The following is an 11093-nucleotide window of genomic DNA, read 5'->3' on the forward strand; positions in this document are numbered from 1 at the left end:
AAATGTTTAGGCAGTTGTCAAAGTGTAAACCAGAGAGATGAACTGTACCTCTCCAAGACACAAATAAATGAAATTAGAAATTACTTCCAAATTATTTCATTATTTTTGTTTGATCACATGCCACAAGGAATATTGGGACGTATTACAAGGTTAAAGAAGATAGAAATACAAGTTGCTTTTGTTCCAATATACATAGAATTCAGAATGTTCTTAAATGACATCATCTGAGGTGCCAAACCGAAAGACGAATAATTAGGCTTTCAGTTTGACAGGGTTATAAGAAATCTGACGAATAATGGGGAAAAGGTGCAGATTGCTGCTGGCACTTGCTGCAATGGATAAAGACATACCTTTTATCTTGCTTCAGGAAGAAATATGTCCAACAAACATTGTCTCCTGTTATATTCACGTTGAATATTTAGAAGGAATCTTATAAACTCCTCTGAAAACTGATTTTTCTTGCCTCTGCCTTTTCTACCAAATACTAGATTAGATTAGATTATGAGGACACTCAGTCCTCGTTTATTGTCATTTAGAAATGCACGCATTAAAAAATGATACAATATGTTCTAATATTATTTCAATGTGTACTGTGAATTTTGATAAGCTATTCAATCATGTGTATTTTGTGTATGATTTGCGTATGTATTTTTGGCAAATCACAAGAAAGGAATTAAGCCTAAGATCTCTGGCTAATTTGTTATCCTTTCCCAGCCCAGGTATATTGCAGTTTGTTAATCCAATTATTAACTAATCTCTCAGGCGTTTTGCAACTAAGTACATTAAGTCCCTGGCAAAAGCAACAAGCCAGTCAAATGATTTTACGTATCATAATCCTTGAAATAAAGTGTAGATATTTCAAGGAAGTGTACAATATCATGACAATTGGAGAGATAGAAGTAAACTGTTCCCATTGGTAGATAATCTAATGATCAGGGATCACAGTTTTAACATCTTAGGCCAAGGATACATGACTAGGCTCAGAATCATCCTGATCTGCAACTCATTGCTTGTAAAGGTAGCAGAAACAATATCAACTAGCGTCTTCATAAGGGAGTTAGACAGGAGTTCGAAGTGAAATAGTTTGTCAGCTGTGGGGGAAAGAATGGGTAAAGGAAGCTGTTGAGATTGCTCAACTAGGTGCTAGTGTATACTTGATGGGGCAACTGGACAATGTTCCCAAAGTTCATTACAGATTTAGTAATGCACACATACTGAGGTGTTTGAATGAATTGAACAGAGATTTAATTGGATCAAAGGATGTGTTGACATGATGACTGTTGACACTATTTCAAAATCTCTGGTAAATATCTTAAAATATTTCTACTCCATTCTCTACTTTTCATTGTCTCCTGTGAGTTTGAAGTGGTTTCAGGGTATGACATGATTTCATTCCCACTAGTCCAATTTTGTGTTGTCAAATGTGATCACAGGAAATTGAAGAGATACTCTAATGTATATTGACCAGTTGACTATTGCTGAGAAGAAATGATGATTTAAAGATTAATCATATTTACAGTATATTAACAGTGACAAAGTTGCCCCGACTGTTAGAAAAAGAATGTTGCAGCTAATTTTTCATTTATTATTTATTATTGATACTCTGAGTAGTGCAAAAATATTACCGATCCCACTTTACTGAAAAGATTTACACCCATATCTTATTTGTGAGATATGCATAAGAATACTATTATTGGTTCAACTAACATACTAGATAAAATGTGTTGCATATTTAATAAGAATATAGTTTACAAACTACACTCAGTGGCCACTTTATTAGGTACACCTGTACACCTGCTCATTAATACAAATATCTAATGAGCCAATCATGTGGCAGCAACTCATTGCATAAAAGCATGCAGACAGGTTCAGTTGTTGTTCAGACCAAACATCAAAATGAGGAAGAAAGTGATGTAAGTGACTTTGACCGTGGAATGATACTTGGTGCCACATGGGGTAGTTTGAGTATCTCAGAAATTGCTTATCTCCTCGGTTTTCAACAGTCTCAAGAGCTTGCAGACAATGGTGCAAAAGTGAGTGGCAGTTCTGTGAGCGAAAATGCCTTGTTAATGAGAGAGGTCTGAGGAGAATGGTTCTAGTTGACAGGAAGATGACAGTAACTCAAATAACTACGTGTTACAACCGTGGTGTGCTGAAGAACATCTCTGAATGTACAACACATCAAATCTTGAAGTGAATGTGTTATAGTAGCAGAAGACCACGAACACACAGAAATGCAATCAGTGGCCACTTTATTAGGTACCTCCCATACCTCATAAAGTGGCTAATCAGTGTATAATCACACATGACATTTCTAGAAGCATACAATCTTATGGTTTCCTCTCAAGGCTGAAAGATTACTGATATCCTATAGCAAAAAAAATATTGCCAGTTGCTACGTGTATTTATTTCAACAAATATGTTTTAAAATAAACCATTCTACATTATTAGGAATTTACAGATAATTGCCAAAGTATTTTTTAATTCAATGCAAACCAACAAGGAGGGGTTCTCCAGTAATTCCATGGGTAAATATGCTGTAATATTGAATAGTGGTATAAGTACAGCAGGCGTCACAAAGGTGCAGCAGATGCACAGCACAGCCCTTTGGCCCATCACATCCATGGCAACCATTGTACCTACTTAGACTAATCCCACTTACCCACATTGCAAGTAGTTTCCTCAATGGTGCCAGCAATCTAAGTTCAATTCCCACCTTCAGTAATGAGTTTGCACATTTTCCCTATAACTAGTTTGCTCTGGTACTTTCACTTCGTCCCGTATCACTCAGTTATGATGGTTGGTAGGTCAATTAGTTATTCTTATGGATGGGTGATAGGAGAATCAAGGTGAGTGAGAAAAGGTTACAGGGAAATAATTGGGAAAATAGGATTGCAGGATTGCTCTGAGATCCGTTGGGCTCAGATCCAGGAGGCTAAAGAAATTTGACATGTCCCCTTTGACCCTCATCATTTTTTGTAGATGCACCATAGAAAGCACCATGGCTTGGTATGTCAAATACTCTGTCCAAGGCCCCAAGAAACTGCTGAGAATTGTGGATAGACCTCAACATATCCCTAACCAGCCTCTCCTCCATGGACTCTTCTTTTGTTGCTTTGGTAAAGGAGCCAACATAATTAAAGACATCACTCACCCTGGACATCCTCTCTTCTCCCCCCACCTCCCCACACAGATCCACTTCCCCATCAGGCAGATGATACAATAGAGTAAATGCATGGCTATATGCACCAGGCTCAGGGACATCCATATGACTATTGGACGATCCCCTAGTGTGATAAGATGTACTCTTGACCTCACAGTGTACCTCATTATGGCCTTGCACTTTATTGTCAACCTGCACTGCAACCTGTAACTGTAACCTATTTTGCATTGTTAATCATTTCTCTTGTACTGTCTCAATAGTAGTCATAGTCATAGCCATACTTTATTGATCCCGGGGGAAATTGGTTTTTGTTACAGTTGCACCATAAATAATAATTAGTAATAGAACCATAAATAGTTAAATAGTAATATGTAAATTATGCCAGTAAATTATGATATAAGTCCAGGACCAGCCTATCGGCACAGGGTGTCTGACCCTCCAAGGGAGGAGTTGTAAAGTTTGATGGCCACAGGCAGGAATGACTTCCTATGACGCTCTGTGCTGCATCTTGGAGGAATGAGTCTCTGGCTGAATGTACTCCTGTGCCCACCCAGTACATTATGTAGTGGATGGGAGACATTGACCAAGATGACATGCAACTTAAACAGCATTCTCTTTTCAGACACCACCATGAGAGAGTCCAGTTCCATCCCCACAGCATCACTGACCTTACGAATAAGTTTGTTGATTCTGTTGGTGTCTGCTACCCTCAGCCTGCTGCCCCAGCACATAACAGCAAACATGATAACACTGGCCACCACAGACTCGTAGAACATCCTCAGCATCGTCCGGCAGATGTTAAAGGACCTCAGTCTCCTCAGGAAATAGAGACGGCTCTGATCCTTCTTGTAGACAGCCTCAGTGTTCTTTGACCAGTCCAGTTTATTGTCAATACGTATCCCTAGGTATTTGTAATCCTCCACCATGTCCACACTGAATACCTGGATGGAAACAGGGGTCACCGGTACCTTAGCTCTCCTCAGGTCGAGGAGAGCTAAGGTACAATGCACAGTTGTAATAAAATGATCTGTATAGATGGCATGGCAAGCTAGGATTTTCACTGTGCCTCGATAATGAACTAATTATCAACTTACCAATTTTATCAATGACCTCCTTCTATATCATAAGTAAAAGGAATAAATAAAAATCTGAAAAAGAAATATAGTTTCAATCAGCAGCCTGTATTGAGTTGATCATTTACAATCAAGATAAAACTGTGAATGGCAAGCAGCCTGATGGGATAAAGAAGGAGAAAACTCAAAATTCTTGTCGGCAATCACATCTGCTCCAGTCAAGAAGGATATGGCGATCAATCATATTGCAAACCATTGAGTAAGACTCACAATTTGGAAGAGGCACTTTAGGGAATTCCTCTGGACATTACCTTCACTGGAGGAGGTGGGAACAGGGAAATAGCATGACAATAAAGGTTGAGGCTTATATCTAAGAGCCACTCATATAACAGATTTTATGGTATTGGATAAGTTTACTCCCTCGTGATAGGTTGAACATTTTTGCTTAGTAAGCTCAACAGATAATACTACAACAACTCATATCATATTTATTATCATTATTTGGAGTAAATTTGTTTCAGGGAATGGGTGGGTTTGACCTTGAAAAAGGCACTTGATTATCTCAGAGTGGAATATTGAATTATGACATATTTGGTACCAAAATCTAATTGCTTACATGTAAACAAAGGAGCCAATCTACACACCAATTTGAACCACTCATTTGCTACTGGCCATGGCAAATTATTCTATGAACTTTGACTGGCGTTCCACCTCAAGTACTCAGTCTTCCAGACCTGCATGAATATAGTTAGGTGTTAAACAGAGTCATAGGTTCATAGCTATACATCAATGAAATAGACCCTTAGGCCCAACTCTGCCATGGTGACCATGTTGTCCTTCTGAACTAGTTCCATTTGTCCACAGTTGGCCCACATACGTCTAATCTTTTCCTATCCATGTGCCTATTTCAATGTTTTTTGAACACTGTAATTGCACTTGTCTTCATATTTCCTCTGGCAACTCATTTCGTATACCCATCACTCTTTGTGTGGAAAACTTCCTGCTCATGTCCCTTTTAAATCTTTCCCCTCTCACCTTAAGCCTAGCTCTTCTTGTTTAAGACTCCATTACCCTTGGAAAAAGACTGTGATCATGAACATTATCTCTGTCCCCCATTATCTTATAAACCTTTGTAAGCCTCCTTCACTCCAGGAAAAACAATCACAGCCCATTCAGTCTCTTCTTATAACTCAAGTCCTCCAGTCCCAGCAACATCTTGTGATGCTTTTCTGCATCCTAGTTTATACTTACATAGACATTTATACCAATTTCTGTTGCAGTAAGGTACAGTAGATCTACAGTAAATGTTCTGGAATAAAATTCATCATTCCAAAAAAAAGAAAAAAAATTACCATGAATAAAATGATTGTTTGAGTGGTTTATATTATCTGTCAATTTTCATAACAAATCAGTGACTAATGATTTCTGACCTTATAATGCAATATTATCTCAAAAATTATGCATACTTCTAAAGAAATGAAAGATTCTTAACGCACATTTCTGACTGAATGAAAAAATGTTCTTAACGCACATTTCTGACTGAATGAAAAAATCATGTTTGTTTAAACTAGAATGGTTGGGGTTGGGAATCAAATTAAAGAGGCTAGGCGTGAGGAGGTTAGTTCACAACAGGGGGATGGGAACCAGTGCAGAGAGACAGAGGGGTGTAAAGTGAGGGTAGAAGCAAAAAGTACTATGGAGAAAAGTAAAAGTGGCAGGCCGACAAATCCAGGGCAAGCATTAAAAAGAGCCACTTTTCAGCATAATTGTATAAGAGCTAAGAGAGTTGTAAAAGAGCGCCTAAAGGCTTTGTGTGTCAATGCAAGGAGCATTCGTAATAAGGTGGATGAATTGAAAGTGCAGATTGTTATTAATGATTATGATATAGTTGGGATCACAGAGACATGGCTCCAGGGTGACCAGGGATGGGAGCTCAACGTTCAGGGATATTCAATATTCAGGAGGGATAGACATGAAGGAAGGGGAGGTGGGGTGGCGTTGCTGGTTAAAGAAGAGATTAACGCAATAGAAAGGAAGGACATAAACCGGGAAGATGTGGAATCGATATGGGTAGAGCTGCGTAACACTAAGGGGCAGAAGACGCTGGTGGGAGTTGTGTACAGGCCACCTAACAGTAGTAGTGAGGTCGGAGATGGTATTAAACAGGAAATTAGAAATGTGTGCAATAAAGGAACAGCAGTTATAATGGGTGACTTCAATCTACATGTAGATTGGGTGAACCAAATTGGTAAAGGTGCTGAGGAAGAGGATTTCTTGGAATGTATGCGGGATGGTTTTTTGAACCAACATGTTGAGGAACCAACTGGAGAGCAGGCTATTCTGGACTGGGTTTTGAGCAATGAGGAAGGGTTAATTAGCAATCTTGTCGTGAGCGGCCCCTTGGGTAAGAGTGACCATAATATGGTGGAATTCTTCATTAAGATGGAGAGTTGTAAAAGAGCGCCTAAAGGCTTTGTGTGTCAATGCAAGGAGCATTCGTAATAAGGTGGATGAATTGAAAGTGCAGATTGTTATTAACGATTATGATATAGTTGGGATCACAGAGACATGGCTCCAGGGTGACCAGGGATGGGAGCTCAACGTTCAGGGATATTCAATATTCAGGAGGGATAGACATGAAGGAAGGGGAGGTGGGGTGGCGTTGCTGGTTAAAGGGGTAACTTTGAAGGTATGAGACGTGAATTAGCTAAGATAGACTGGCAAATGACACTTAAAGAATTGACGGTGGATATGCAATGGCAAGCATTTAAAGGTTGCATGGATGAACTACAACAATTGTTCATCCCAGTTTGGCAAAAGAATAAATCAAGGAAGGTAGTGCACCTGTGGCTGACAAGAGAAATTAGGGATAGTATCAATTCCAAAGAAGAAGCATACAAATTAGCCAGAGAAAGTGGCTCACCTGAGGACTGGGAGAAATTCAGAGTTCAGCAGAGGAGGACAAAGGGCTTAATTAGGAAGGGGAAAAAAGATTATGAGAGAAAACTGGCAGGGAACATAAAAACAGACTGTAAAAGCTTTTATAGATATGTAAAAAGGAAAAGACTGGTAAAGGCAAATGTAGGTCCCCTACAGACAGAAACAGGTGAATTGATTATGGGGAGCAAGGACATGGCAGACCAATTGAATAATTACTTTGGTTCTGTCTTCACTAAGGAGGACATAAATAATCTTCCAGAAATAGTAGGGGACAGAGAGTCCAGTGAGATGGAGGAACTGAGCGAAATACATGTTAGTAGGGAAATGGTGTTAGGTAAATTGAAGGGATTGAAGGCAGATAAATCCCCAGGCCCAGATGGTCTGCATCCCAGAGTGCTTAAGGAAGTAGCCCAAAAAATAGTGGATGCATTAGTGATAATTTTTCAAAACTCCTTAGATTCTGGACTAGTTCCTGAGGATTGGAGGGTGGCTAATGTAACCCCACTTTTTAAAAAAGGAGGGAGAGAGAAACCGAGGAATTATAGACCGGTTAGCCTAACGTCGGTGGTGGGGAAACTGCTGGAGTCAGTTATCAAGGATGTGATAACAGCACATTTGGAAAGCGGTGAAATGATCGGACAAAGTCAGCATGGATTTGTGAAAGGAAAATCATGTCTGACGAATCTCATAGAATTTTTTGAGGATGTAACTAGTAGAGTGGATAGGGGAGAACCAGTGGATGTGGTATATTTGGATTTTCAGAAGGCTTTTGACAAGGTCCCACACAGGAGATTAGTGTGCAAACTTAAAGCACACGATATTGGGGGTAAGGTATTGGTGTGGGTGGAGAGTTGGTTAGCAGACAGGAAGCAAAGAGTAGGAATAAACGGGACCTTTTCAGAATGGCAGGCGGTGACTAGTGGGGTACCGCAAGGCTCAGTGCTGGGACCCCAGTTGTTTACAATATATATGAATGACTTGGATGAGGGAATTAAATGCAGCATCTCCAAGTTTGCGGATGACACGAAGCTGGGTAGCAGTGTTAGCTGTGAGGAGGATGCTAAGAGGATGCAGGGTGACTTGGATAGGTTGGGTGAGTGGGCAAATTCATGGCAGATGCAATTTAATGTGGATAAATGTGAAGTTATCTACTTTGGTGGCAAAAATAGGAAAACAGATTATTATCTGAATGGTGGCCGATTAGGAAAAGGGGAGGTGCAACGAGACCTGGGTGTCATTATACACCAGTCATTGAATGTGGGCATGCAGGTACAGCAGGCGGTGAAAAAGGCGAATGGTATGCTGGCATTTATAGTGAGAGGATTCGAGTACAGGAGCAGGGAGGTACTACTGCAGTTGTACAAGGCCTTGGTGAGATCACACCTGGAGTATTGTGTGCAGTTTTGGTCCCCTAATCTGAGGAAAGACATCCTTGCCATAGAGGGAGTACAGAGAAGGTTCACCAGATTGATTCCTGGGATGGCAGGACTTTCATATGAAGAAAGACTGGATGAACTGGGCTTGTACTCGTTGGAATTTAGAAGATTGAGGGGGGATCTGATTGAAACGTATAAGATCCTAAAGGGATTGGACAGGCTAGATGCAGGAAGATTGTTCCCGATGTTGGGAAAGTCCAGAACGAGGGGCCACAGTTTGAGGATAGAGGGGAAGCCTTTTAGGACCGAGATTAGGAAAAACTTCTTCACACAGAGAGTGGTGAATCTGTGGAATTCTCTGCCACAGGAAACAGTTGAGGCCAGTTCATTGGCTATATTTAAGAGGGAGTTAGATATGGCCCTTGTGGCTACGGGGGTCAGGGGGTATGGAGGGAAGGCTGGGGCGGGGTTCTGAGTTGGATGATCAGCCATGATCATAATAAGTGGCGGTGCAGGCTCGAAGGGCCAAATGGCCTACTCCTGCACCTATTTTCTATGTTTCTATGTTTCTATGTTTCAGAAGGACATCCTTATATTGGCAAACATGGCAGGGGTTATAAGTACAATCTGTTCCAGGAAGTTACTTTGGGTGACATTCCTCAATGTGCTGGCAGAAATACTGTAAAGTAGCAAAACTCCTGATTGTTTAGTGGTTGCTCACGCTCTGTCATCACAGCTAAGAATATACTGATTATTTTTAAAGCTGTTATTTGATTATAGTCTTGGAAGGTTACAGAATGCACTATTTTCATTATGATTTACAGATACACTTCCAAAGAAAAACAGTGAGACTGATTGAGTTCAAAGTTCAAATAAATTTATTATCAAAGTACACATATATCACCATATACATAACTGAGATTCATTTTTCTGCAGACATACACAGCAAATCTGTAGAATAGTAATGATAACAGGATCAATGAAAGATCAACCAGAGTGCAGAAGACAAGAAACTGTGCAAATGCAAATATAAATAAATAGCAATAAATAATGAGAACATGAGATAATGAGATAAAGAGTCCTTCAAGTGAGATCATTGGTTATAGGCAAATGAGTGTAGCTATCCCCTTTTATTCAAGAGCCTGATGGTTGTGGGGGAGTAGCTGTTCGTGAACCTGGTGGTGTGAGTCCTGAGGCTCTTGTACCTTCTACTTGACGGCAACAGCAAGAAGAGAGCATGACCTGGGTGGTGGAGATCTCTGATGATGGATGCTGCATTCCTACAACAATGTTTCATATAGGCATGCTCAATGGTTGGAAAGCCATGATGTAGTGGGCTGAATCCACTGCTTTTTGTAGGATTTTCTATTCAAAGGCATTGGCATTTCCATACCAGGCTGTGACGGGGCCAGTCAATACACTCTCCACTACACATCTATAGAAGTTTGTCAAAGTTTTAGATTTCATGCCAAGTCTCCGCAGATTTCAAAGGAAGTAGAGGCGCTGCCATGCTTACTTTGCAATTCCACTTCTGTGCTGGGTCCAGGACAGGTCCTCAAAAATGGAAACACCCGGGAATTTAAAGTTGCTAACCCTCTCCACCTCCAATCCTCTGATGAGGACTGCCTCATGGACCTCTGGTTTCCTTCTCTGGAAGTCTATAATCAGTTCCTTGGTCTTGCTGACATTGAGTGAGAGGTGGTTGTTATGACGCCACGCAGCCAGATTTTCAACCTACCTCAAGTGGGCTGGTTCATCACCACTTTTGATGCGGCCCATAATAGAGGTGCCATCAGCAAACTTGAATATGGCATTGGAGCTGTGCAAGCTCTGTGTAGAGCAGGGGACTAGGCACACAGCCCTGTGGTGTGCCTGTGCTGATGGAGATCGTGGAGCAGATGTTGTTGCCAATCTGAACTGACTGCGGGCTACAAGTGAAGAAATCCAGGATCCAATGATATAAGAAGGTATGGAGGCCAAGGTCTTGAAGATTATGGATTAGTTTTGAGTGGATAATGGTATTGAATGCTGAGCTGTACTCAATAAAGAGCATCCTGAAATATGCATCTTTGCTGTTCAAATGTTTTAGGATTGAGTGAAGAGCCAACAGGGTAGCAAATAGAAACAGATCCAAGTCACCTCTCAGGCAGGAATTGATATGTTTCATCACCAACCTTTCAAAACATTTTATCACTGTGGATGTAAGAGCTACAAGGCAATAGTCATTGAGAGAGGTCACCACGCTCTTCTTGGGCAGCGGTACAATTGAAGCCTATTTGAAACAGCTGGATACTACACACTGCCGCAGTGAGAGGTTAAAGATCTCAGTGAACACACCAGAGAGTTGGTCAGCAGAGGTCTTTAGTACGCGGCCAGGTACGCCGTCTGATCCAGATTTTTCCATGGATTTACCTTCCTCAAGGGAGCCCGCACATCAGCTTCAGAAACTGAGATCAGAGGATCATCAGGGGATGTGGGAGTTTGTGATGATTTCTCCATGTTCTGACAGTCAAAGCAAGCAGGGAAGGCATTGAGCTCATC

Source organism: Mobula birostris, chromosome X (genome assembly GCF_030028105.1).
Source record: "Mobula birostris isolate sMobBir1 chromosome X, sMobBir1.hap1, whole genome shotgun sequence".
Lineage (NCBI taxonomy): Eukaryota > Metazoa > Chordata > Chondrichthyes > Myliobatiformes > Myliobatidae > Mobula > Mobula birostris.